At 41.0% G+C, this 24,268-nt stretch overlaps 1 protein-coding gene and 1 long non-coding RNA gene across 3 annotated transcripts in view; one reads left to right on the top strand and one right to left on the bottom strand.

Annotated features, from left to right (window-relative positions):
* The window catches only part of SMYD3 (SET and MYND domain containing 3), a 607,450-nt gene that overhangs the window by 118,068 nt on the left and 465,114 nt on the right, over nt 1–24,268 (bottom strand). The window lies entirely within an intron of this gene.
* LOC128596257 (uncharacterized) lies at nt 61–4,728 on the top strand. Its single transcript, XR_008383098.1, has 3 exons — nt 61–257; nt 3,515–4,625; nt 4,657–4,728. It is a non-coding gene; the product is annotated as an uncharacterized LOC128596257 (long non-coding RNA).

Below are 24,268 nucleotides of genomic sequence, written 5' to 3'. Positions count from 1 at the left end.
CAAATACACTGACAGGTGGATGGACCAAAGGCAGGAAGCCCAGTTGGGAAGATGTTGCAACAATCAAACAGAAAGAGATGATATGAACCAGGATGAGGCAGTGGCCTCAGGGACAAGAGTCAGAGTGTGAGGTTAAGAGAACTAAAGGAGGTCATGACTGGAAGTGAGTTACCTGTGGAGAGCAGAGGAAGAGGAAGAGGCCAGGGAAATTGCCAAGTATCTGGCTCCAGTGACTGGGCACGTGACGAAGCCTTCAGGTAAGACTGGGAATGTACAAAGCAGATGTTTAGGAAAGGTGAGGTCGCTTTTTGATATGCTAAATATGAGATGTCTGCAGAAAATCCACGCAGAGCTGCCCCAGAGGGAGCTGGAAATATGAAACTAGACCCGGGAGACAAGCAAAGCTGGGAAGTATAGATTTGGAAGTCAGTGCCAAGTAGGTGGAAGTTGTAGCCATGGGAGCAGAGGAGCTTACCCAATCCAGAAGAATGCAAACAGGTAAGGGAAGAATGGAGAAAAGTAGACAAAGGTGCAGAAACTAAGGAGGGGTGTTCCCAGGAGGAAGAGAGGGATGGCTGCCGTACACAACAAAGGCGCCAACGGCGTAGGACGCAGGGGAGGCCACTAGGCTCAGAACCAGGGGCTCACTGGTGACGTCAGGGACAGACATTTTCCGTGGGTAATGACGCTGTAAGTCCATCCGTGGGTATAAAAGAAAACAAAGAGACAGAGTCATCAACTATGCAGATGGCTTTATAAAGGGGTTTCACAAATTGAAGAGGAAACAGTGGGTAGAGGCAAAAGCTACGTTGGGAAAAGAAGTTGATTTTTATGATGGGAAAGTCATAAGCATTTTTATGCCAAAGGGCAGGAGCAGTGGACAGAAGCAGACCCCAACAGAGGGCATGGCTAGAGAAGCCAGGCAAGGGGGCAGCAGGGCTCGGGTCAAGAGCAGAGGGGATGGAAGGGGTGGTGGGGACTGGTTTTGGCAAGGAGGTCCCTGTTTCCTCTGAGACAAGAGGAAGAGACTGGGTGCAGATGTAGCTGTGTCAAGAAGTAAGTGTGTGTGTTGGGGGGTATTATGCCTGATGGGCTTTATGACCTCCCTGTCTACTGAGGGCCGGGGAGCACTGTGGGACAGATCCACAGAGGGAGCCAGCTGAGGACACGCAGGATAACTCGGCAAGGGGGGAACCCAGGGGAGGGAAGGCCAGGAGAAGCCACGGCATCCCACCCTCTGTGGGATCTTGTGACTTTTTTTTTTTTTTTTTTACCCAGACTGTTCTGCACTGGTGCCCGAGCAGCAGGAACCTACTATTGATGTCATCCATGGTGGGGACAGACAAGGCAGGGATGGCACAAAACGGAGAGTTGAAGCTGTTACTAGGAACAAACATGAGTTTGGGAAGAGGGGAGGAAGCCAGGTCTGGTGGGATTTCCAAAAGAGCAAGGATGCTTTTCTCCACCTGCAATTTAGCCTATGAAACCAATTTGTACTTGTTTGTGGTTTGCTTAACCTCCAGTAAGAGCGGGGACATTTCTGTTTCATAGCAACACATTTGAGAACTGCTCGCCCATCTTTCCACGTTCATTTTCAATGCTTTTTGTTCTCTGTTTTGTAACAAAGCAGCTGCAGTCTTGATAATGAGAGTGCAGTAGTCATTAAACTCTCAGAAAACTACGAGTTTGCACCAGGCTTGACGGTTGCTTAGGTTCACATTTCCTCTATTCATTTCTAGCTTGTGTAAGGGCATCCGTTCACTTCCAGAACAAAGTCTGGAAACACTGATGACAATACAGCTGTTAAGCATTTCCCAATAGGAAATGGGATTAGAGGACCTACCTCCCAGGGTTGGCACAAAGAATAAATGAGATAATGTGTGTGAAGTGCTTTGCACAACAACTGGCTCACAGAAACTACCCAACACAGAGGGACAAAGAGAAGACCACACAAAGACATTACTGCCCCAAACGATCCTCACCCAAAGGACTGACGCTTATTAGAAAATGCTCCAGAGCTCTTTAAGCAAGCAAGAAAAGTACAAGAGGAGACCATTGCTGATCAGAGCAAGTGGGAAAACATCCACAGGTCATAGAAAGTTACTTAATTCTTAGTTTTTCTCCTTTGTTCCCAAAGAAGTCATTCTCAAATAGAAGTGGCTAGAAAAGTGTTTCAGAAAAGTTCCCTTTTGTAATTCCAGGTGAATTGTCTCCCAGGATAGTGAAAGACTTTTGTGACTCGGGGCGGTGCCTGTGGCTCAGTGAGTAGGGTGCTGGTCCCATATGCCGGAGGTGGCGGGTTCAAACCCAGCCCCGGCCAAACTGCAACCAAAAAATAGCCGGGCGTTGTGGCGGGCGCCTGTAGTCCCAGCTGCTCGGGAGGCTGAGGCAAGAGAATCGCTTAAGCCCAGGAGTTGGAGGTTGCTGTGAGCTGTGTGAGGCCACGGCACTCTACCCGAGGGCGGTACAGTGAGACTCTGTCTCTACAAAAAAAAAAAAAAAAAAAGACTTTTGTGACTATGATCATGGAACTATTATTATAGTAAGAGAGAGGAAGCAATAGCAGAAGACCAGAGTGTGGCAGGTACGGTCCCAAGGAGAGAGAAACAAAAATAGAAGTTTATGTAATGGAAGCCCTAAGGAAATAACTTACTATCCTCGAGGTGACTAATGCTTACTGAGAACTAAAAAATAAAGTGGCATTCATCAGAAACAGCACAGGAGGACCAAGAACAAATCCTGCCAGTCTGAACTCATTTTTTCATGAAGACTGTACAAATCTATGGAATCAAATATTACTAAGACCATGTGAGTTTATTTCAACAGGGATTTGACAAAGGTTTTCATAATTTTCTGTGGGCATGATAATGAAACCTGGTTGGAGTGGGAATGCAAATATATATTCCTAGCTAGTTGACCAACCAACCATATCTTTGATGTCAGCCTTGAATCACTCTTTGATCTTTAGTTTATGGATGAGGGTGAATTTCAGAGAGTTGGCCAACAGCTGGCCACATAATACCAACAACATTTATTGTGGATTTATTGTGCTAATAACTTAAAATACTTTGTCTCATTTAATCATTTTAACAAAGGATAACATAAAATGCACCTTGGTCCCTAAATTATAGATGAAAAGACTTCATCTTCCCAGATGCTGGGCACCATGGCTCACACCATTAGTCCCAGCTATTGAGGAGGCTAAGGCAGGAGGATTGCTTGAAGCCAAGAGTTTAAGACCAGATTGGGCAACACAGTGAGACCCCCCCCAATCTCTACAAACATACATCCATACTGCTGCTAAGAAAAATGGAGTGACTTCAAGTGTATGTAGCTAGAAAGTGGTAGAGATGGACTGAACTCTCAGTTATATAATTAAAAAGCCCGAGTACTTTTTTTTTAATACCATGATGCCTCAACTACCCAAGTATTCGAAGCCTGGTAGGGGTAACAGGAACCTATTTACATTTATTATTTATTTATTTATCTTCTTTTTTTTTTTTTTTTTTTGCAGTTTTTGACCAGGGCTGGGTTTGAACCCGCCACCTCCGGTACATGAGCCACAGGCACCACCCAGTAATCTATTTACTCTTTATTGATCCATGAAGCAGAATTAAGACCCTCGTGTAAATTCAAAGAGGCAGCAAATTTTAGTTCACAAGATTGACTAACTTTACAGTCACGGTTGCCCAGGAGTAGAATCTGTTCAAACACAGTATGCTGAGGCAAGGAATCTGGACGTCCATCCAGAAGCGATATTGTAGGGGAGATTCCTGCCCTGTGGAGGGTGGGGTCGCTAAGTGCCTTTCCAATCCTGGGTTTATGGGCTCCTATGAAATGACTTCCCTTTAATTTGGGTAAAAATACACAGATCTCTAACAAGATAATGTAGATGATCTACTCTTGACCAGATTAGAAAACTCACGAATCTAAGGACACCACCAAACCAACTGTGTGTTATTAAAGTATGGTTTCACAAACCCTGGACATATGTGCCCTCTTAGAGGAGGAAAGAATCCTGAGGCATGAATTGCACACTGAAAGGACTCTACTTGAAACCACTTACATGGTGACAGTAAGATGGCGTCCGTCAGACTAGGGCAGCCAGGACACGGCTGGTCTGCTCCATTTAGGTCCTGCCTGACCTCCAACCCCGTCTCCCATTCTTACTGTTTTGTAAATTTAGCTCTCACCCTAAAGATGCCTGTCTTGAGTAGTTTAAGGGGATTGATTTAGAAGACTAACTTTTAAATTAAAATGTTGCTAACTGTTCATGAGTCATAGTGATAACAGGACAGGTGGTGCCCCAGCCAGCTGAGCTGAGCTGAGCTGAGCTGAGCTGGAAGACCTGCCCCCTTAGCCCTGGCGGTGTTGGTGCAGCGGCCGGCAGTGGAACCAGCTGGTTGGAGGGTAGGCAGTGGGGCCGTAGGAGGCTCTAGTAGGTGGAGGGTCCAGACACCTGCTGGGGAGACAGCAGTGTCTTGGTGTGTCCTTCCCCTTGTAATTCAGGCTAAACCTGGAACCCCGCCTTTTCTAGGCCTGGTCAATTTCATGTAAGTTTCCTAGGCCTCAATTTCATGAATGGTCTGTGTGCATTGATTAATACATTCATTTACCTTGCCCCAGTGGAATTCATTCATTAATGAATGTATTCAGTTTGCCCCAGCGGAATTCATTCATTAATGTACTCATTCAGCTTGCCCCATGCAAAGGACTGTAACCATTCTTTTTTTTTTTTTTTTTTGTAGAGACAGAGTCTCACTTTATGGCCCTCGGTAGAGTGCCGTGGCCTTACACAGCTCACAGCAACCTCCAACTCCTGGGCTTAAGCGATTCTCCTGCCTCAGCCTCCCAAGCAGCTGGGACCACAGGCGCCCGCCACAACGCCCAGCTATTCTTTGGTTGCAGTTCAGCCGGGGCTGGGTTTGAACCCACCACCCTCGGTATATGGGGCCGGCGCCCTACCAACTGAGCCACAACTGAGTTCAGGGCCCCATGCCACTAAATGTAACAACTGAGTTCCAACTGCTTGTAACTTTAGAGGACCCACACCCGCTAAATCTAACAAGTTAAAGCTAAATAACCCCATGCGACTATATATACCCCTGAGCAAAGCTCCCAGAGAGGCAGAAAGAGGGAGCAAGAGAGCTTGTTCCCTGACCTGGGTTCTCTGCCACGAGCTTTGACGTTTTTGTATTCTTTTCTTTTCTGTAAATAAATCCTGTCTTACCACTGATTTGTGGTCCATGGATTCATTCTTTGAATCACTGAGATCAAGAAACCTTGAAAACATAAGTCTGGTATCAATAGGTTCTGCCAAATACCGTTTAAGATAAAAGTTAACATGGTCTTCACTTTGAACTTAAATATATAAAACTGTAATTTTGAAAACCGAACAGAACAGTCTTGTAGAGGCTACTCTCACTGGTCTCCAGAATCCCAGCCTTCTGATAAAGCTTGGTGGATCTATCCCCGTCTCTGCGTACTGGTTGACAGTGACAGGCGGCCAGACCCTCTTTGTCCAGCGACCCTATCAAAATGATAATTGGACACATGCATTCTGTCTTTCTACTCGGTGGTTTACATGTCGGTTTGTAAGTCTTGGTGTGGGGAAGGGCGATGGGTTATGTTCAATGTTAAATACTGCTGGAGGGAAGAAGGGCAAGAGTAGCCATTCCTGATAGCCCACTTCTTAAACTTTCACGAAGCTGCTTCATAACTAAAGGCATTTTGAAGCATCAAGTATTATAATATGGATTTTTAGCATATCTGATAGAACTTAACTCGATGCTAAGCTAATAACAGTATTTATTCACATATTCATTCATACAACACAAATTTATTATGCCCTGTGTTGGGTACTAAGGACAAAACAGAGGAATAAGACTGCTAAGGTCCTTTTTATGTTTAAACAAGTCAACAAATACACAGCAAATAAAAATAGTACGTAAAGTCTATTGTGCTAAGATGGAAATAAAACGTGCCAGGAAACAATAAGGACAGAGCCCCCTGATTTTCACAGGGTAGATGAGGATTCTCCCCGGAATGTGAGGCTGAAGTAGATTTCAGGCACCGGGAAGCCAGGTGCAAAGGCCCAGGGCAGGAGAGAGCTTGGCCTATTCCAGCCAAGAAACTGAGTTGAGCCTGGAAAGGTGAATAGCGCCAGGCCATGCTAGGCCTGCTAGCCTCGTGGGGAAGCCGGATCTCCCACCCTAAGTGAGTAGGAAGTTGCTCAAGAGGTCTCTCCGGAAGACTTTTCTAACTTCCGTGCAAACACTGAATTGTGGGGTGGCAAAGAGACAGGCAGAGGCTGCTCTTGCCGCAGTCCAGGCAGGAGGAGCTGGGAGGGAAGAAAGGAGAGAAGGATGTGACAAGGCGCTGCTGTCAACCACGGGATGCCGCCTCCGCCTCACTCCTGCACGCTGTTTGGGAAACGCTGGCTGGATTTTTTAACCCAACCCCCATCTCCCCAGACAGCTGCTGCTAAGCCTCCTCCAAGTTTTCAACAACGGCCACTGTCTATCTTCTGTGTTCTCAATTCTCTTAGTCATGAAACCTTTCTTTCATCTGAAAACAGAGGCTATTTCTTGAAGCCACCACAAGAATCCAAAAATTAATGTTTAATCTTGGGTAATAGTTCTAACCCTATTTTCAACCATGGGGTTGGGGGGATGTTGAGATGAAAAAGAAAGTTTGAGAAACTTGTGGTGAGGTCTCTGAGTCAACAATCTAATGATTAAATCAATAACTGCACTGGAATACCCTTGGGTCCCAGTTCTGACTCAGTTACACATCTGTTCTGCAATAGAGTGAGTTAATTACTTTCTATGGCATGGATGCATTCTAGCGCACCACACTGCACCAGTTAATAATGATCTACCTTCTGTTGACACAAAATGCTTAAATTAGTAAAAAAAAAATACTAAATGATATATCTCATAGCAAAGCATACTTTATTGAAAGGCTGGATGGCAGGAGTAGTAATTTTCCTGAGTAAAAATTGAGTTGAGCTTATGATACCATGAAAAGCTCAATCAATAAAGGGATTTTTATGGGCAAACTGTTTTTGCGAATACACCATAGAAAGGGGAGGCGGAGCTTCTCTAATCACAACATGGTGATCGTTCAAGAAAGAAACTCAGACTAATACTCAGTAATTGCCCGTAATTGACAGTATTAGTAATTTTCCATCCCAAACGTGAAAGGTATAAACAATCCCCGTTAGCTCTACTATTAATAATTAAAAACTCCTCTGCTCTTCACTGAGTGTACCCTTGGTAACCAGATGCTAAACCAACAGCATTATAGAAAACAGTTTATTTTTTCTAAGCTATATAGCGGTATTAGATTACCTTGGAAAAATCAAGATAACATCTAAAGGAGGCTCCCAGCATTAAGATGAAAGGGCACACTCTAAATAAACTTGACAGATGTATCTTGTTCAAGTCTTAAAACCACCCAGAGAAAAATCTGAAACCTAAAACACTCTGAAATAATTGTGCTATTTTCCACTTATTTTAGGTTAAAGAACAAAACAGTCTAATAATAGTTTTCTTTGATTTTAAAATTCACTCTCACGTCTCTCTCTCTCTTGCTTAAAAAACAGAATAGAGACTTGCAGTGGGGGCTCACATCTGTAATCCCAGCATTCTGGGAAGCTGAGGGATGGTTACTTGAGACCAAGAGCTCAAGAGCAGCCTGGGCAACAACACTGTGAGAGCCCCATCTCCACAAATTAAATCTCAACAACAAAAAATTAGCTAGCTGTGGTGGTACATGCCTATAGTCCCAGCTACTCGGGAGGCTGAGGCAGGAGGATGGCTTAAACCCAGGAATTGGAGGCTGTAACTAGCTATGATGATGCCATTATACTCCAGCACTTCAGCCTCGGGCAGCAAAGAGAAACTCTGTCTCAAAAAATAAATAAATAAATAAAAGCCAACAAAAATTTTTGGCAACTGAAGTCAAGAAGTTTATTTCCAATATAAATAATTTGTTTCTTTCTGGAGTGCTAATGCTAAAGGATCTGGGAGAATATTTCTTTTTTCTGACCTTTGATTCGATACTTTGCTCTTCGGTGTCCTTCACAGATTAAAGGAGCCTTTCGTGATGTAGGCCCATAGAATATCGTGTAACAGTAGATGGGCTTGATACTATACAGATTTAGGCACAAATCTGATAAGCTTAACCCTTTCCTCATTTTTGCCTATTTTTGGCTTTAGACAGAGCTTCAGATATTAGGGTCTTCTTCTAGTCTTTTGAGTACATAGTAGGTATTCAGTAAATGCTTGGCAGTTGTCAAGGGAAGCAACAAATAAAGGTAAAAATGGCCCAAACTCACAGACGGTGATTTTAAAAAGAAAAAAAAATCCAATTTTATAGGATAAAGGTGGTTTGTTTTTTTTCGTGTTAGAATGTCTGATTTTTCTTTTTAATCCCAAATATCTAAATTTATACAGTGACTTATCCAAGGTCAAAGAATTCCAGAAATTGAGGACTGAGAAGCCTCTTGGGGATACAGACATGAAACAGCTACAAACAACTCTGTTCTTAAAGAGAGAAGAAATGCCACCAAGTCATCGAAAAAAAGAAAAGCCCAGGAGGTTGGTGAGGACATCTAACCCTATCACCTGTAGTTTAAATCTATTTCCCTAAACTTAGTGAAGGCGACAACTACAGGCCACTGTGCCTGGATAAGGCCTCTTTCTCTCAGAGTCTCATTTCCTCTGACCTTGTTTCAAGCTCTGGGGCCACAGTCAGGACAGCTGCAGAACAAAGCTCACGAACAACACTGATCTGGGTTTTGTTTTTAAGGAAATGATATAAAATTATGTATCATTTTAGGTAAGCATTCACAGTAATTTTTACAAAGATTTTAACTGACCTTACAACATGACACGGTGGTAAAAACTAGGTATTCACTTATATGATGTCAAACTAGGGCAACTTTTTCCATCTTCTGAGGCTGTATTTGTTACTTCCGCTAGGGTACTCTCCCAAGTTGAATGCAGCCTAATTGTTTAGAAATAATTAACGTGTTTTATTTTAGTAGAAAACATCGTTTATTATTTGACTGCTACTTTATGTATTGTTTTAAAAGGCACAAATAAATTTACATAAGATACTTTTAAAATGCCAAGATTGACTAAATTCTACGAAAAGCAAAATGGTTCCAAATTAAGGATGAACAAATTCACTGCACAGAGAAGTTTAATGACAAAAGTGGAGACAACTGTTTTACAGACCTTTAGCTGCAGCTTTCAAATTTTAATGTTATAGACAGGAAAGCATTATCAATGCTTTAATAATTCCAGGATCTAATTTACATATCAAAACAAGAGACAAAGACAGCCTACATCATTTACTGATCAGAGTTCTCAGGGTCTGAAAATGACTCGGCAAATAAAGGTTTAAAGAAAAGAAAACAGAATATGCTGAGGCCTTTAACCAAAGCTAAGCAAAATGCTAATTACTGAAAGTATAGCTAGTTTAGAGATCATCACACCCTCTCCTTAGCAATTAATACTCAGAACAATTGGTAAACATCCTAATCTTTAATTGAAACACCCAGAAACAGCTTGTAATCAAATGAGTATTTGAAACAAACCATTTGCCATTTCCTGTGGTATTAATCAGACCTAACAGCAGCTCATCCTCTGTGGGGGAGGAAGAATGCTGCCATCACGGATACAAAAGCAACTCTCCACAAGCCCTTCTGCCCGAGGATGGACTTGGGAGAACCATACTCAACTTTCACTTGGCTTTCAAATGTTTTACTCTTCTTGGCACAATTGTTCCTGACTTCTTAGTTCTATACACTAGGCTATATTTTTCTGGCTGTTGCTGGTCAATAAACCAATCCTTACTCTTCTTCAATGGCTTCCCAGCCCTCCAGGAGGAAAATCCAAAACCTTTGCCTGGCATACCTTATCTGTCAGCCCCCACCACTGCCCTTGCCAGCCTTTATTCATCAGCAACACCAAACTATCCTCTGGGACATTCCAGAGGGTGCAGTCCCCACCCTGAAATCCCACTATCTCACTGAAAACTCCTAGACAGTCTTTACGCCTCAGTCCAAATGTCAAGTCTTTCTTGACTGACCAGAGAGATATTTCTCTCTTCTGCTCTCAGTGCCCCTCAAACAGGCTTCCATGTGGAATTAAACTGTGTGTCTGGGTACCTATTAGAATGTAAGCCACCTAAGGAGAGGAGGGATCTTTTTATCTTAGGATTGCAATGGTTAGCAAATGGTAAGCTTTACTTCATGAACTGAGGAAGGAGGAGAGGGAGGAGGAGGGCAGGGAGAGATTCAAGAAGACTTGCTAAAAGACTAGAGATGAAAATGATGATCACGGATGAGAAATAAGCCAAAATAAGGTGAGGGGACTTAAGTCCTAGAAAACATCAGAAGCCTTGTTTCCAGAGGGTTAATGCTCAGGCTAGGAACAGAAAAGACCTAATCCTAACCACAGCCCTTGCTGGGGTATGTGAGTCAGAGCTCCCTGGGCTCCCCGCAGTAGCTAACGGTCGCTCTTTCTTACACAATGGATCTAGTCTCATCCTCCCAAGAGGGTGGCAGAAGCATTAGACAATGTTAGCCCAGGATCTTCAACAGGCATTATAATTAAAATAAATTATTCAGAGGCAAAACCAACTAAAATTTTTTTCCTATATTTATTTCTAGAGTTCCACTATCTACAGGACTTAAAACTTAGGTAAATATAACATTTTAAACACTCTTAAATGAGGGGTAAACAAAAGAAGTGAACTTGGAAGAAAAATAATCAATGAGTAAACTTCTAGAAGAAGATATTCCTTTACCTTTTACCTTTACTGCCACACTCAGATATAAGTGTGTATAAGGCATGAAACAATAAAAATCCTTGAAGACAAAGTGGGGAAAACACTTGAAGGTATCGGCCTGGGGAAGGACTTTATGAAGAAGACTCCAGTGGCAATTGCTACAACAACAAAAATAAACAAATGGGACTTAATTAAACTGAATAGCTTCTGTATAGCTAAGGAGACAACAACCAGAGAGACAACCATCAGAATGGGAAAAGATACTTGCATATTGCCAGAGGGCTTCATCAAAAGCACACTGCCCCAGAATTAGGAAACCTGGGTTTTCCAGGCCCGATTGTCCAGTGTCACTCAGTTAGTGAACAGCACAAGTCATTTCTCCTTTCTGTAAAAAGGCACTACTGAACTGGATGCCTGTTTATTCCAACTATTCAAACTAACTCCTGCTATACCTGCTAACCTAGGGGTATTTGTTTACAGATCTAAATAGAAAGCATGCTCCTTTACGTCTACCTTGTAAGCTCTCAGAGTACATAATCAATCACATGTAGGAAGAGCTGACTCTGTCATTTCAGCACGTTTTGAAGAAAGAACAAAAAGATACATGAGCCTAATCTGCTAACAGTTACCTTTCAGAGCGGGGGACTAGGAAAGTGGAACCACACTGGGCAGCCCATCACCCCTTATACAGAGAACTGCATTACATATCCCCCAGGGCCATCCAATGCCACCAATTCCCCAGCCTCATCCACCCAAGGAGGCCATGTCCCTGCAGGGGGCCTGTCTACGACCGCACAGATAACGAGCCCAAGACAGTGAATTCAACCTCTTCCCATACTCTAGCAGGGAGGTGTCAGGGGAGCTTTGTGTGGCAGGGTTCCAAAGTTTTGTTTTGTTTTTTAATTGTTGGGGAATCACTGAGGGTACAAAGAGTAAGGTTACACTGCTTGCATTTGTTAAGTTCCTCTTATAATTGTGTCCCATTCCCAAGAGGAATGTCACCCACCATGACCTCCCACCACCAACCTCCTCCCCTTGCTCCCTTCCCTTATTGCCCCCTCCCATGTAGTAGCATCAATTGTCCTCATATCAGAATTGAGTATGTTGGATTCTTGCTTCTCCATTCTTGTGATGCTTTACTAAGAAGCATGGGCTTCAATTCCATCAGGTTAATACAAAAGATGTAAAATTTCCCTCTTTATTAGTGGCTGAATAGTATTCCATGGTATACATACACCATAGTTTGTTAAACCATTCCTGGGTTGGTGGGCATTTCGGTTGTTTCCACAATGTGGCAGTTATAAACTGAGGTGCAATGAACAGTCCAGGGCAAGTGTCCTTACGATAAAATGATTTTTTTCTTCTGCATAAATGCCCAGTAATGGGACTGCAGGATCAAATGGGAGGTCTAGTTTGAGTTCTTTGAGGGTTCTCCGTACTTTCTTCCAAAAAAGTTGTATTAGTATGCAGTCCCACCAGCAGGATAAAAGTGTTCCCTTCTCTCCACAACCATGAAGCATCTGCAGCTTTGAGACTTCGTGATGTGGGCCATTCTGACTGGGGTTAGGTGATATCTCAGGGTGGTTTTGATTTGCATTTCTTTGATTATTAGGGACAATGAGCATTCCTTCATATGTTAGCCATTCGTCTGTCTTCTTTAGAGAAGGTTCTATTCGTCTCACTTGCCCATTGATACCAGATTGTTGGCTCTTTTTCTGTTGCTTGAGTTCTCTGTACATTCTAGTTATGAAGCTTTTGTCCATTTGATAATATGCAAGTATCTTTTCCCATTCTGATGGTTGTCTCTCTGGTTGTTGTCTCCTTAGCTATACAGAAGCTATTCAGTTTAATTAAGTCCCATTTGTTTATTTTTGTTGTTGTAGCAATTGCCACTGGAGTCTTCTTCATAAAGTCCTTCCCCAGGCCGATACCTTCAAGTGTTTTCCCCACTTTGTCTTCAAGGATTTTTATTGTTTCATGCCTTAGATTTAGATATTCTATCCATCTTGAATCAATTTTAGCGAGTGGAGAAAAGTGCAGGTCCGGTTTCAGTCTTTTATATGTGGTTTTCTAATTCCAGCACCATTTATCGAATAGGGATTCTTTCCCTCAGTGAATGTTCTTGTTTGGTTTACAAAGATCAGGTGGCTGTAAGATACTACTAGTTTGATCTCACGGTTTTCTACTCAGTTTCAGATGTCTATGTCTCTATTTTTGTGCCAACACCATGCTGTTTTGATCACTATGGCCTTGTAGTACAGCTAAAGTCTGGTAGCCTAATGCCCCTGGACTTCCTTTTAATACTAAGAATTGCCTTAGCTATATGGGGGTTTTTTGGCTCCATACAAAATGAAGAATTATTTTTTTCCAAATCTGGAAAATATGACATTGGTATTTTAATGGGGATTGCATTGAATGTGTACACTAAAGTAGACACTTTAACAATGTTGATTCTTTCCAGCCATGAGCATTGTATGTTCTTCCATTTGTTAATATCCTCTGCTATTTCTCTTCTTAGGATTTCATAATTTTCTTTATAGAGGTCTTTCACCTCTTAGGTATATTCCTAGCTATTACGTTTTCTCTGAAGCTACTATGAAGGGAATTGAGTCTTAGGTTAGCGTCGCATCTTGGGTGTTATTGGCATATACAAAAGCTACTGATTTGTGGACATTGAGTTTATATTCTGAGATATTACTGTATTTTTTTGATTACTGCCAGGAGTCTTGAGGTTGAGTCCTTGGGGTTCTCTGTAAGATATCCTCAGCAAAGAGGGAGAGTTTCACTTCCTCTGCCCCATTTGGATGCCCTTTATTTCCTTCTCTTGCCTGATTGCATTGGCTAGAACTTCCACCACTATGTTGAATAGTAGTGGTGATAGAAGACAACCCTGTGCAGTTCTAGTTCTGAGTGGAAAAGCTTTCAGTTTCACTCCATTTAGTATAATATTAGCTGCAGGTTCGTCGTACATGGCTTCAATCAGTTTAAGAAATGTGCCACCTATGCCTGTATTCTTCAGAGTTCTAATTAGAAAAGGATGTTGAATTTTACCAAATGCTTTTTCTGTATCTATTGAAAGGATCATATGGTCTTTGTTTTTGCTTTTATTGATGTGCTAAATTACAATTATGGACTTGTACACGTTAAATCAGCCTTGCATCCCTGGGATGAAACCTACTTAATCGTGATGTATGACTTTTTTAATGAGAAGTTGTGATCTGTTGGCTAGGATCTTATTGAGAATTTTTGCATCTATATTTATTAGTGAAATTGGTCTGAAGTTCTCCTTTTTAGTTGGGTTTTTCCTGGTTTTCATATCAGGGTGATGTATGCTTCATAGAACATGTTGGTAAAGATTCCTTCTCAATTTTTTGGAATAGTTTCTGTAGTGTGGGCACAAGCTCTCTAAAGGTTTGATAGAATTCTGGTATGAAGCCATCTGGACCAGAACATTTTTTTGTTGGGAGATTTGTTTCTTTGATCTCAGGGCTTGAAATTGGTCTGTTGAGGAGATCTATTTCTTCTTGATTAAGTCTAGGGAAAGGGTGTGATTCCAAAAATCGATCCATTTCCTCTACATTGTCAAATTTCTGGGCTAAGAGTTTCTTGTAGTAGGAGATAATCTCTAGTATCTCTATGGCATCTGTTGTTATTTCCCCTTTATTGTTTCTGATTGAGGATAGTAGAGATTTTACTGTTCTGTTTCTCATTAGTCTGGCTAAAGGTTTATTTTATTTATATTTTCAACACACCAACTTTTTGTTTCATTCATTTTCTGAATGTTTCTTTGTTTTCAATTTCATTAATCTCTGATTTAATTTTGGGTATCTCTTTTCTTCTGCTGGGTTTAGGGTTAGATTGCTACTCTTTTTCCAATTCCATAAGTTGGTCTGTGAGTATGTGAATGCACTCACTTTCTTTTTTTCCCCCAAATGTAGGCATCTAGTACAATAAATTTTCCTCTCAGGACTGCTTCTGCTGTATCCCACAGGTTTCGGTAACTTCTGTGTTCACTGTCATTATGTTTGAGGAATTTAATGATTTCCTCTTATCTCTTCCTGAACCCAACTATCATGCAGCATAAGGTTGTTTAATTTCCATGCCTTTGTGTGGAGATGCATGTTTTAGTTGGAGTTGAGTTTCACCTTTAGAGCCTTGTGGTCTGAGAAGAGGCAATGTATAATTTATATTCCTTTAATTTTCCTGAGGTTTGATTTGTGTCCTAGGATGTGATTTATTTTGGATTATGTGCCATAGGCTGGTGAGAAAAAGTATATTCTTTTGCTTTGGGATGGTGTGTTCTGTACATGTCTCTTAATCCCATTTGTTCTAGGGTCACACTTAAGTTCTTCATACACTTGTTTCATTTCTGAGTAGAGGATCTGTCCAGTTCTGTCAGAGGGGTGTTAAACTATCCTGCTATCATTGTGTTATGGGACATCATATTGCTCACACCCATTAAGGTCTGTTTCATAAATCTGGGAGCATTTAAGTTAGGTGTGTAGGTATTTAAAATTGAGATGTCTTTTTGTTGTATTGTTCCTTTAACCAGTATGAAGCGTCCATCTCTGTCTTTCTTAACTATAGTTGCTTTGAATCTGCTTGTATCTGAGAATAAAATTGCAACCCCTCCTTTCTTCTGATTTCCATTTGCTTGAAATACTGTTTTCTGTTCCTTAACCCAGAGTCGTGATTTGTCCTTTGGGGCTAGGTGTGTCTCCTGGAGACAGCATATAGATGGCTTGTGCTTTTTTTTTTTTTTTGAGACAGAGCCTCGAGCTGTCACCCTGGGTAGAGTGCTGTGGCATCACAGCTCACAGCAACCTCCATCTCCTGGGGCTCAAGTGATTCTCTTGCCTCTGCCTCCCAAGTAGCTGGGATTATAGGCACCTGCCACAACGCCCGGCTATAGCTCAGGTGTATGTGGCTGGTGCCTTAGCCGCTTAAGCCACAGGCACCGAGCCAGCTTGTGCTTTTTCATCCAATCAGCCAGCCTTCAACTCTTCAGTGGGGAATTCAATCCATTAATACTTATTGATAGTACTGAAAAGTGTGGTAGAATTTTATTCACCCTGTTATGAGAGAGTCTATTGTGTAGTTTTATCCTTTGTGCCACTGCGAAAGCTAAGTTTTGGACTTTGCCTTCTAGGTGTTTACTTTGGTGGTGGTCCACTGTGGTGTTCAGTGTTGAGAATAGGTCTAAGTATTTCCTGTTGAGCTGGTCTTGTTATGGTGAATTTCCTCATATATCCACTTGTATTTCTGCTAAAGATTTTATGTCTCCATCAGTTTTGAAGCTTAGTTTAGGAGGATACAGAATTCTAGGATGAAAATTATTTTGTTTAAGGATGTTGAAGGTGGATGACTATCCTTGTCCTGCTTGGAAAGTTTCAGTAAAAATGTCTGCTGTCATCCTAATGGCTCTGCCCCTGTGGCTCAGTTGGCGCTTACTCATAGCTGCTTGCAAAATTTTTTCCTTTATCTTGACTTTGGATAGATTCATTACAACGTGTCTTGGAGAAACTCTGTTCGAGTTAAGATGACCTGGAGTTTGATATCCATCTGAAAGGAGTGTGTCAGGATCTTTAGCAAAACTTGGGAAGTTTTCATTTATGACAGTCTCCAGTAGGGCTTCGACTCTTTTTGGATGATCTTCTTCCCCTTCAGGGATTCCTATTATTCATATGTTTGAACATATGAATAATAGGAATGGAGTCTCATAGTTCCCTAAGCTCCATGGACTTCATGGAGTCTCATAGTTCCCTAAGCTCCTGCTTTGCTTTCTCTCTCCTTTTCTACCTCTTTAACTACCTAGGTTGACTCAAACACATTATCCTCTATCTCTGAGGTTCTTTCTTCTCCATGATCTAATCTAATTTTGATACTTTCTATTGCATCTTTACATTCCCCAACTGTCTCCTTCATTTCCTTAAGTACCCTTAGTTTTTACACAGAGCAAAATAATAGAATAGCCCTTCCTCCCACCCTTAACTTCTAGGACATCCTTCCCATTGCCACTGGACAGACCTAACTACAGATTTCAAGAAGAGCCTTCTGCTGCCCGCACTCACTGCAGAATAAGCTATTCTCTACTTATCCTGGATCCCAAAAGCTGTTTTCAGGATTAAGGCCAAAGTGAGGGTGTGCCATCCTAAATCCACACTATAATGAATAAGGAATAGATGGCAAAAGAAGCCTTGTTGGGTCTCTATAGCTGCCATTTCATTATTTCTGTTTCGTTGTGAGCAAAAGATTCCAAGTACAGTCTTACCAAGGAAGGGGCAATAATCCTCACATGGCAAATTCTAAAAGAAGCATCAGTTTTGGGGAAAGAACCTGAGGAAAGAGAGAGTCCAAGATGACATCCGCATTGTCCAGGGATCTTGGGGAAGGGAAGAGTTGATCTGGTGTGTACTCTGGGCAGTACCACTCACGCTGTGTCCTTAGGAGCCTGAGAGACCCCTCCCTGGACTACATACCTCCTTAGAGAGAGGAAGGTGAGGGGCTGCAGGGTGAACAGGACAGCGTGAGCAGTCCAGAAGGGCGCTCCATACCAAAGCCTGGACAAAGATCACCTCACTCTTCAGGAGGAAAAGCCCAGGCGAGGGAGGGAAGCACGCCAGAGAGAACACAAAAGAAAAGCTCTAAGCACCGTTTACAGTGACCGCTGGGCACAGAAATGGGGGAGGGAGCAGAGATGACTAAATGTCGGAGGAGAAATTCTTAAAAACCTATCGAGAAGACTATGGGAGCAGTTAAAGTAGTCTGATCAGCAAATGGTAGTAACTGAGGACACTATAATTCTTGGAACTTTCCGAATAGACTGTTTCCTCCAGGTTATTCAATAACTAAAACAGCTACCATTACTGCGAATCTACCACCTCCCAAGCTATGCAGATATTGTCTAATTGAACCCTCAAAGCAGCTTTGCCAAGTATAAATTAGTCTCATATTACAAAGGAGAAAATTGAGACTAATATAGGGAAACTCACTAATGTTAAGTGGTTAATAAACCCAGGACCACCTGTGTGCAAAGCATGTGCTTTTTCTACTCTCTCAAGCTGTCTGCTCACCCAACACTCAGATTTCATCTTTCTGGCCAGAGGCACTGGTGTTAACAAGTTGATGTTACGGGCGGCACCTATGGCTCAAAGGGGTAGGGCGCTGGTCCCATATGCAGGAGGTGGTGGGTTCAAACCCAGCCCCGGCCAAAAAAAAAAAAAACTGCAAAAAACAAACAAACAAAAAAAACAAGTTGATGTTACAAGGAATGGAACCCAACTCCTCCTACATCGAACACTGTATCCTATAAATAAGATACTGATTCAACAAATACTGTAATAATGAGATATCCATATACATACACCATATCCATAAATTAAATGAAGATGGATGAAAGATCTAAATATAGACCTAAACCTATGTAACTTCTAATATAAAAAGGGAGAAGTATCTTTCTCCTCTTGAATAAGGCAACAATCTCTTAGGGCATCACTGATGCATAAAAAAAAAAAAAAAATTGAACTACATTAGAATTTAAAAGTTCTGCTCTTCAAAAGACTGGAAAGAGAATGAAAAAATAAGCTAGAGCTTGAGAAAAATATTTATAAAGCATACCTAATAAAAGACTTGTATACAGAATCAAAAACTTTAGAGAGTTGATAATAAGAAAATATCCAATTTTTAAAACAGGCAAAAGATTTGAATATATAACCAAATAAGTTACATATATGGCAATATGCCTGTGAAAAAAATGCATCATTGGTTATTAAATACAAATTAAATTCACAATGCAATATCACTACATATCTACAGAGAATACCAAACAATGTGCACACATTTTAAGAAAGGAAAAAACTGAATTAAATTTGTAATATTCAAGTCATGTTGGACTTATATATATAAGAGGGGCCCAATGTGACTTGTGCTCATCTTTTTTTATTGGTGTATGTTGAGTATTATAATTTTAATATAATTTCTTTCCTTTCTTAAAATGTGCACACATTTTTTGAACCCTGTAAATTAGAATGATTTAAAACAAAACCAAAAACAAATGTGACAAGACCAAGGACTAACAAGGATACGAAGTACCTGGATTCTCATTTATTGCTGATGGGAATTAAAAATGATATGTCCACTTTACAAAAAATTACAGTAATTTCTTATAAAGTTAAACATATACATATTTACCATACAGCCTAGGAATCTCACATTTAGGTATTTGCCCAGATGAAATGAGAATTTATATTCATACATTAACCTGGTACGTGAATGTTTACACTGGTTTTACTAATAACCACCAAAAATGGAAAGGAACTCAAATCCCCTTCAATTAGAGAATGGATAACGAACTGTGGAAGAGCCTTATAATGGAAATAGAACAGATGGTAATAAGAACCAGCTACTGAGATTATGTATTTATAAATGTGTATAAAAATAACATGGCTGAATATCAAATGCATTATGCAAGGTGAAAGAACCCAGAATGGAATGGCTGGTTAATTTACATCACATTCTGGAAAAGGTAAAACTATAATGACAGAAAGCAGATCATGGGTTAGTTAGCAGAGTCTGGGAGTGGGAGTAGGGTTGACACAAGGCAGCAGGAAGGAATCTGGGGGATGGCAGAGATGGAACTGTTCTATATCCTAATGGTACTGGTGCTCACAGACTTTATGCACGTGTCGAAATTCATAGAACTATATGCTAAAAAGGGTGAATTTTACTGAATGCAAATTATAATCCTTTTTTTAAAAAAGATAGGTAGGATTTACCTATTTATTCGTAGAATTCTAGAAAGAGCACGGTGGAATCGTTAAGGCCATACTCTTGAAATCTCATTACTTCATCTTCAAGAATGGAAATAAGGTTGGAGATATTAAATATGATGAAGCATATAACTCAGCAGAGGATCCAGCTGCTGGTACCAGGGCATAGTAAGTGCCCCCAAAGCTTTCTCGGGTATTCTAATTTACAACATTCTCTGAGGAAGAGTCACCTTATTCTGTAACACTTCTTGAACACTGTGGGCTGTGTGTTGGGTCAGGTACACAGAATACATACTCTGTGTCACATTAGCTGTCATCACTAAATCTGTCCCCTGAACTGGAGCTTCATGTAGAAGCAAAAGCCAGCAAAAACAATGTTTGTACAGGAATTGGAAACGTGAGGTAGAATTCATGACACCACAAACTGTGGTCTTCTCACCCCTCACGTGGCCTTTTGGACATAACTCGTTGAAGGAGCTGGGGAGCACAGCTGCCTATCCCCTAGGGAGAAGGCCGTGATGAAGCCTCCATCCTGTGATGTGGTCATCCCTACGTTCCAAAGCAAACACAATAGCTACCTTGTTTATTTCTCAGCCAACTTTATAGGCCATTGTACCAGGCCCAGAAGCCTCTCCCAGGATTTTATGGCAACATCACACATGGGATTATGTGGTTATGAAGTCAATAAGCTCCTCTCCTCATTTAAACATGAACGCTGGCAAGCACTGCACTCACTCTGGGGAAACTCCTTCTTCTGTTTGTTTGAAGCAGCAAGACACAGGTACCATGCAGCAATGTTGAGTGTGACTATTTAAAAATGCAAACACACACATCCATACACACATGTACACATACACACACACTGAGGTCTTCAATTTCCTGCCAAATCTTCCTAACCGTCCTGAAGATAACAAACACATTTCGGTTATGATGAAAACTTCAGAAACAGCAAACACATCATGCTTCAGTTGTTAAAAGTTGAACAGAAAACAGTTCAGAGGCATTTGGGCTCATCACTCCACCATGAGGCAGTTCTGCTCACAATTAATTTAACAAAATAAAGGAAGGCAGCAGAAATCATGCTTTACTAATGAACTCTAAGTAAATGCTCACATTTCAAATAGACTCAACCTACTATCAAGATTTTTCTTGGGCAGAGGACTTTCATTTCCTTTGCTGATGGCTTTAACTCTGACACTCTTTAATTTCTTCTTCAGATGACCATTGTTTCTCCCTCTGGTTCAATCCTGCCTTCCCCAATGCTCAGTGTAGCAGGCACAGCCTCGCCGCTGCACAGCACAGACAGGAAGTAAGGCAATTCTCGCATTGTGCTAGCAAAAGCCAGTTCTTTGTGGAATACCAGGGTACTTCACAGCTCCATAACTCACAGTGTCATGGAGGGTCTCTGAAGGGATCAATGAAAGGCAATTCTGAACAAAAAGGGGTTTTCTTAAGAGAAGATTCCATAATTGCTCAAGATAATACATAACACTGCTTTATTTGTACTGAAGAAAATAAGAGGATGTGAGCTTAGAATTGTAGCATCAGGCAATGAGCAGCTTTATTAAGGCTTTTCTCCCCTATAGAATAATTTATTAAACTGTTTCCAGAATGGAAACATTTTCAGCATTCCCCTATTCAACTCTCTCCCCACAGAAGGCCCTGTGATAAAAGAAGATAGCGGATCCCCTGCTCAACGGACAGGCTAGCACTGGGCGAAATGTACCCACATGCTTGGCAGCCCTCAGGACAATTAGATCATTGTTTATTCTCTCATTTTCCTTTGCTTCCAAAGGTTTGGGTTCTTACCTATGTACTTGAAAAGAAAACTGCAGATTATAATTAAGATGTGTAAGTTAGGACAGCGCCTGTGGCTCAAGGGCACTGGCCCCATATACCAGAGGTGGCGGGTTCAAACCTGACCCTGGGCAAAAACTACAAAAAAAGAAGAAGATGTGTAAGTTAAGGCCCTAAAGTTCTCCCCGTCTACTCCAAACCCATAGTTAAAGATAGGCAAAATATAAAAAGAGAAGCCAAAAAATAGCTCCACCAATTCAAAAACAAGATAAGCATCTCTCTGGACAAAAAACAGAAGAGCTATGCAAAGCAATAAGCAAAGCTGAAGCCACAGGGCCTCAGGTATGCAGGCAGTAGTGGGTACAAGTTCAGTTCTGCTGGTTTATAGGGAATAAAAATGCCTCACCAGGAAAGGTGAGCAGAGTCAACCTTAAAGCTTAAAGCCAGGGAATGCACTGAGGCTCCCTTACTTGTTAAAAGAGGCCAAAAAACCGGGGCTGATGACTTGTTTCTTTGGGTTAAATGTCTACAGGAAGTTGTGGGGCTGAACGGGCCAGAAGACACGTAAGGCCACGGCCTCACATCCAGGTACAGAGCGGAGAGGCACCACCTAGGGAACACGATGGGCACCAGCCTCGACATCAGAGGGTTAGGAGGAGCCCGAATGCCCTTAAACTCTGCTGTTGAACCAGAGTCAGAGGGGTCTGGTAGGGGCAAAACTACCAGACAGAAGGGAAGAGCAGAGAAAGAGAAAAAGTGACAAAACTACAAAGCTGTCCACTGAAAATGAGCTTGCTATACAAAATTCCAAGAGACTTAGTGAAATGCAACACTAAGGAATACAACCAACAGAAATCAGTCAGAACATGATTTCCTCCAGTAGAAGATAATTTTATGGAACTAAGATTTAAAAGAAGTATGATTAGGATGCTCAAATCCTAACGGATTAGAAGTGAATGCATCAGAAGTTAAAAAACAAAAATAAGCAGAAATAAAATACAAATCAGGAGATAGAGAAAGAAGAAATTTTAAATCCTGGAAATAAGAAACAGGCTTTAACCCAATCCAATTGCAAAAAGCATCCTTAGCACTTTACCTAAAGGAGCTGTAATTTTACAAACATGAAAAGAAAATTCAAGAAGCTGAATGGGGTTATCTCTAGAGAGCAGGAAAAGGAAAGTGCACTACGGTTTTCAGGTGGATTACAGTACTTTAACTTTTCAAACTATATACATGTATCAGTTTACTGAATGTTAAAAATAATACAAAATATAAAAGCCCATATGCAAAAAATAACATCAATGGAGGATTACCTGAAGCATATGCAGGCCTTGGTTTCCCCTAGACAAAGTAAATTTTATTCTTTGACTGAAGCAAACCATCAGAAGGATAAGATCTTAGATTACATAATTTTTCACCTTTCTTGTTACTTCTGTATTATAATATTATAAAAATCAGCTACTGTAGCAGTCTAATAGGAGTACTTTATGAGAGCCTTGGGTCTGTGCATAAATAACTGCTTTGGCTGAGGAATGTTATGTATGGTTACTGTGAATTCTGAAAGCAGCCTTTTAGCTTTAGCTGCTGGAAAACAGAGTAAATTTGTAATTATATTCTAATCATTATATGTCATACCTTTAGCCTTTGGCTAAGATCAGAGTAGTACCTCTAGCCATTATATAAAAGATCATATGACATGAATTCTGGGTACTAACATGATTTCATCTAATTTCTTGTCACTCTTATTCTCAAAAACTATAAAATTTATTGCTACATATACAAGTATATGCTTATATATGCATGAGTGTATGTGTGTGCATGAATGAGTGCCTAGAAACTACTTCCAAATCCTGTAGGTGGCAGAAAAGGTGATTTTCAAAAAGAAAAGGGAGAACACAAAGACCGGTTGGACGTTAGGGTCATGACTTTAGAAGACATTGAATGCCAAGCTCAGAGTTTGAAATTTATTCTGAACACGAATGACAATACGGCTAGGCACAGTGGCTCATGCCTGTAATCCTATCACTGTGGAAAGCTGAGGCAGGAGGACTGATTAAGGCCAGGAGTTTGAGACCAGCTTGACCAACAGTGAGAACCCCATCTCTACAAAACATAAAAAAAATTAGCTGGGCATAGTGGCACACACCTCAAGTCCCAGCTCCTTGAGAGGCTGATCACCTGAGCCCAGGAATTTGAGGTTGCAGTGAGCTGTGATGACACAACGGCATTCTAGCCGGGGCAACAGAGCAAGATCCTGTCTCAAAAAAAAAAAAAAAAAATAGATAATGCTTGATGAATTCTGAGCAAAGTAACAACATGGAAACGTGGAACAGTGGTATTTGAGAAAGTTTACTCCAAAACGGTACAGGGGGTTAATGAAAGGAAATAAATTATGGGCCAGTGAACAATGAGGGGCTATTTCAATGATCTAGCAGTGGAGCTTTGAATAGACCGATAGACATCATGGTGTTTAAAAAGAATTAAATAGAACAGGCCTTAGGAAATAAAAAGCAATGTGGCAAGTCAATATAGATGTTTTTGCAACAAGGTATGTGACATCCATTGAAGTATGCTGTGTACTATTCACAAACTTGTAGAAACAATCAAGACATCTAGATACATAAAGCTCAAAAATCCCCAAATAGATTTAATCTAACTTTATAGCTAAACTGTCAAAAATCACACAGCGAGAAAATTCTTGAAACAGCAAGAGAAAAGCATCAAATCATATGTCAGGGAATCCTCATCAGACTAACAATTTCTTAGCAGAAACCTTACAGGCCAAGAGAAAAAGGGAAGGTATATTCAGAGTGCTGAAGGCAAAAAAACAAAACAAAACAAGAAACCTGCCAGCAACACTACATCTAGCAACACTGTGTTTCAGAAATGAAGGATAAATA

Source organism: Nycticebus coucang, chromosome 10, assembly GCF_027406575.1.
Source record: "Nycticebus coucang isolate mNycCou1 chromosome 10, mNycCou1.pri, whole genome shotgun sequence".
Classification (NCBI taxonomy): Eukaryota; Metazoa; Chordata; class Mammalia; order Primates; family Lorisidae; genus Nycticebus; species Nycticebus coucang.
Note: the sequence above shows the minus strand (reverse complement) of the source record. Positions and strands in the feature narration are given on the sequence as shown.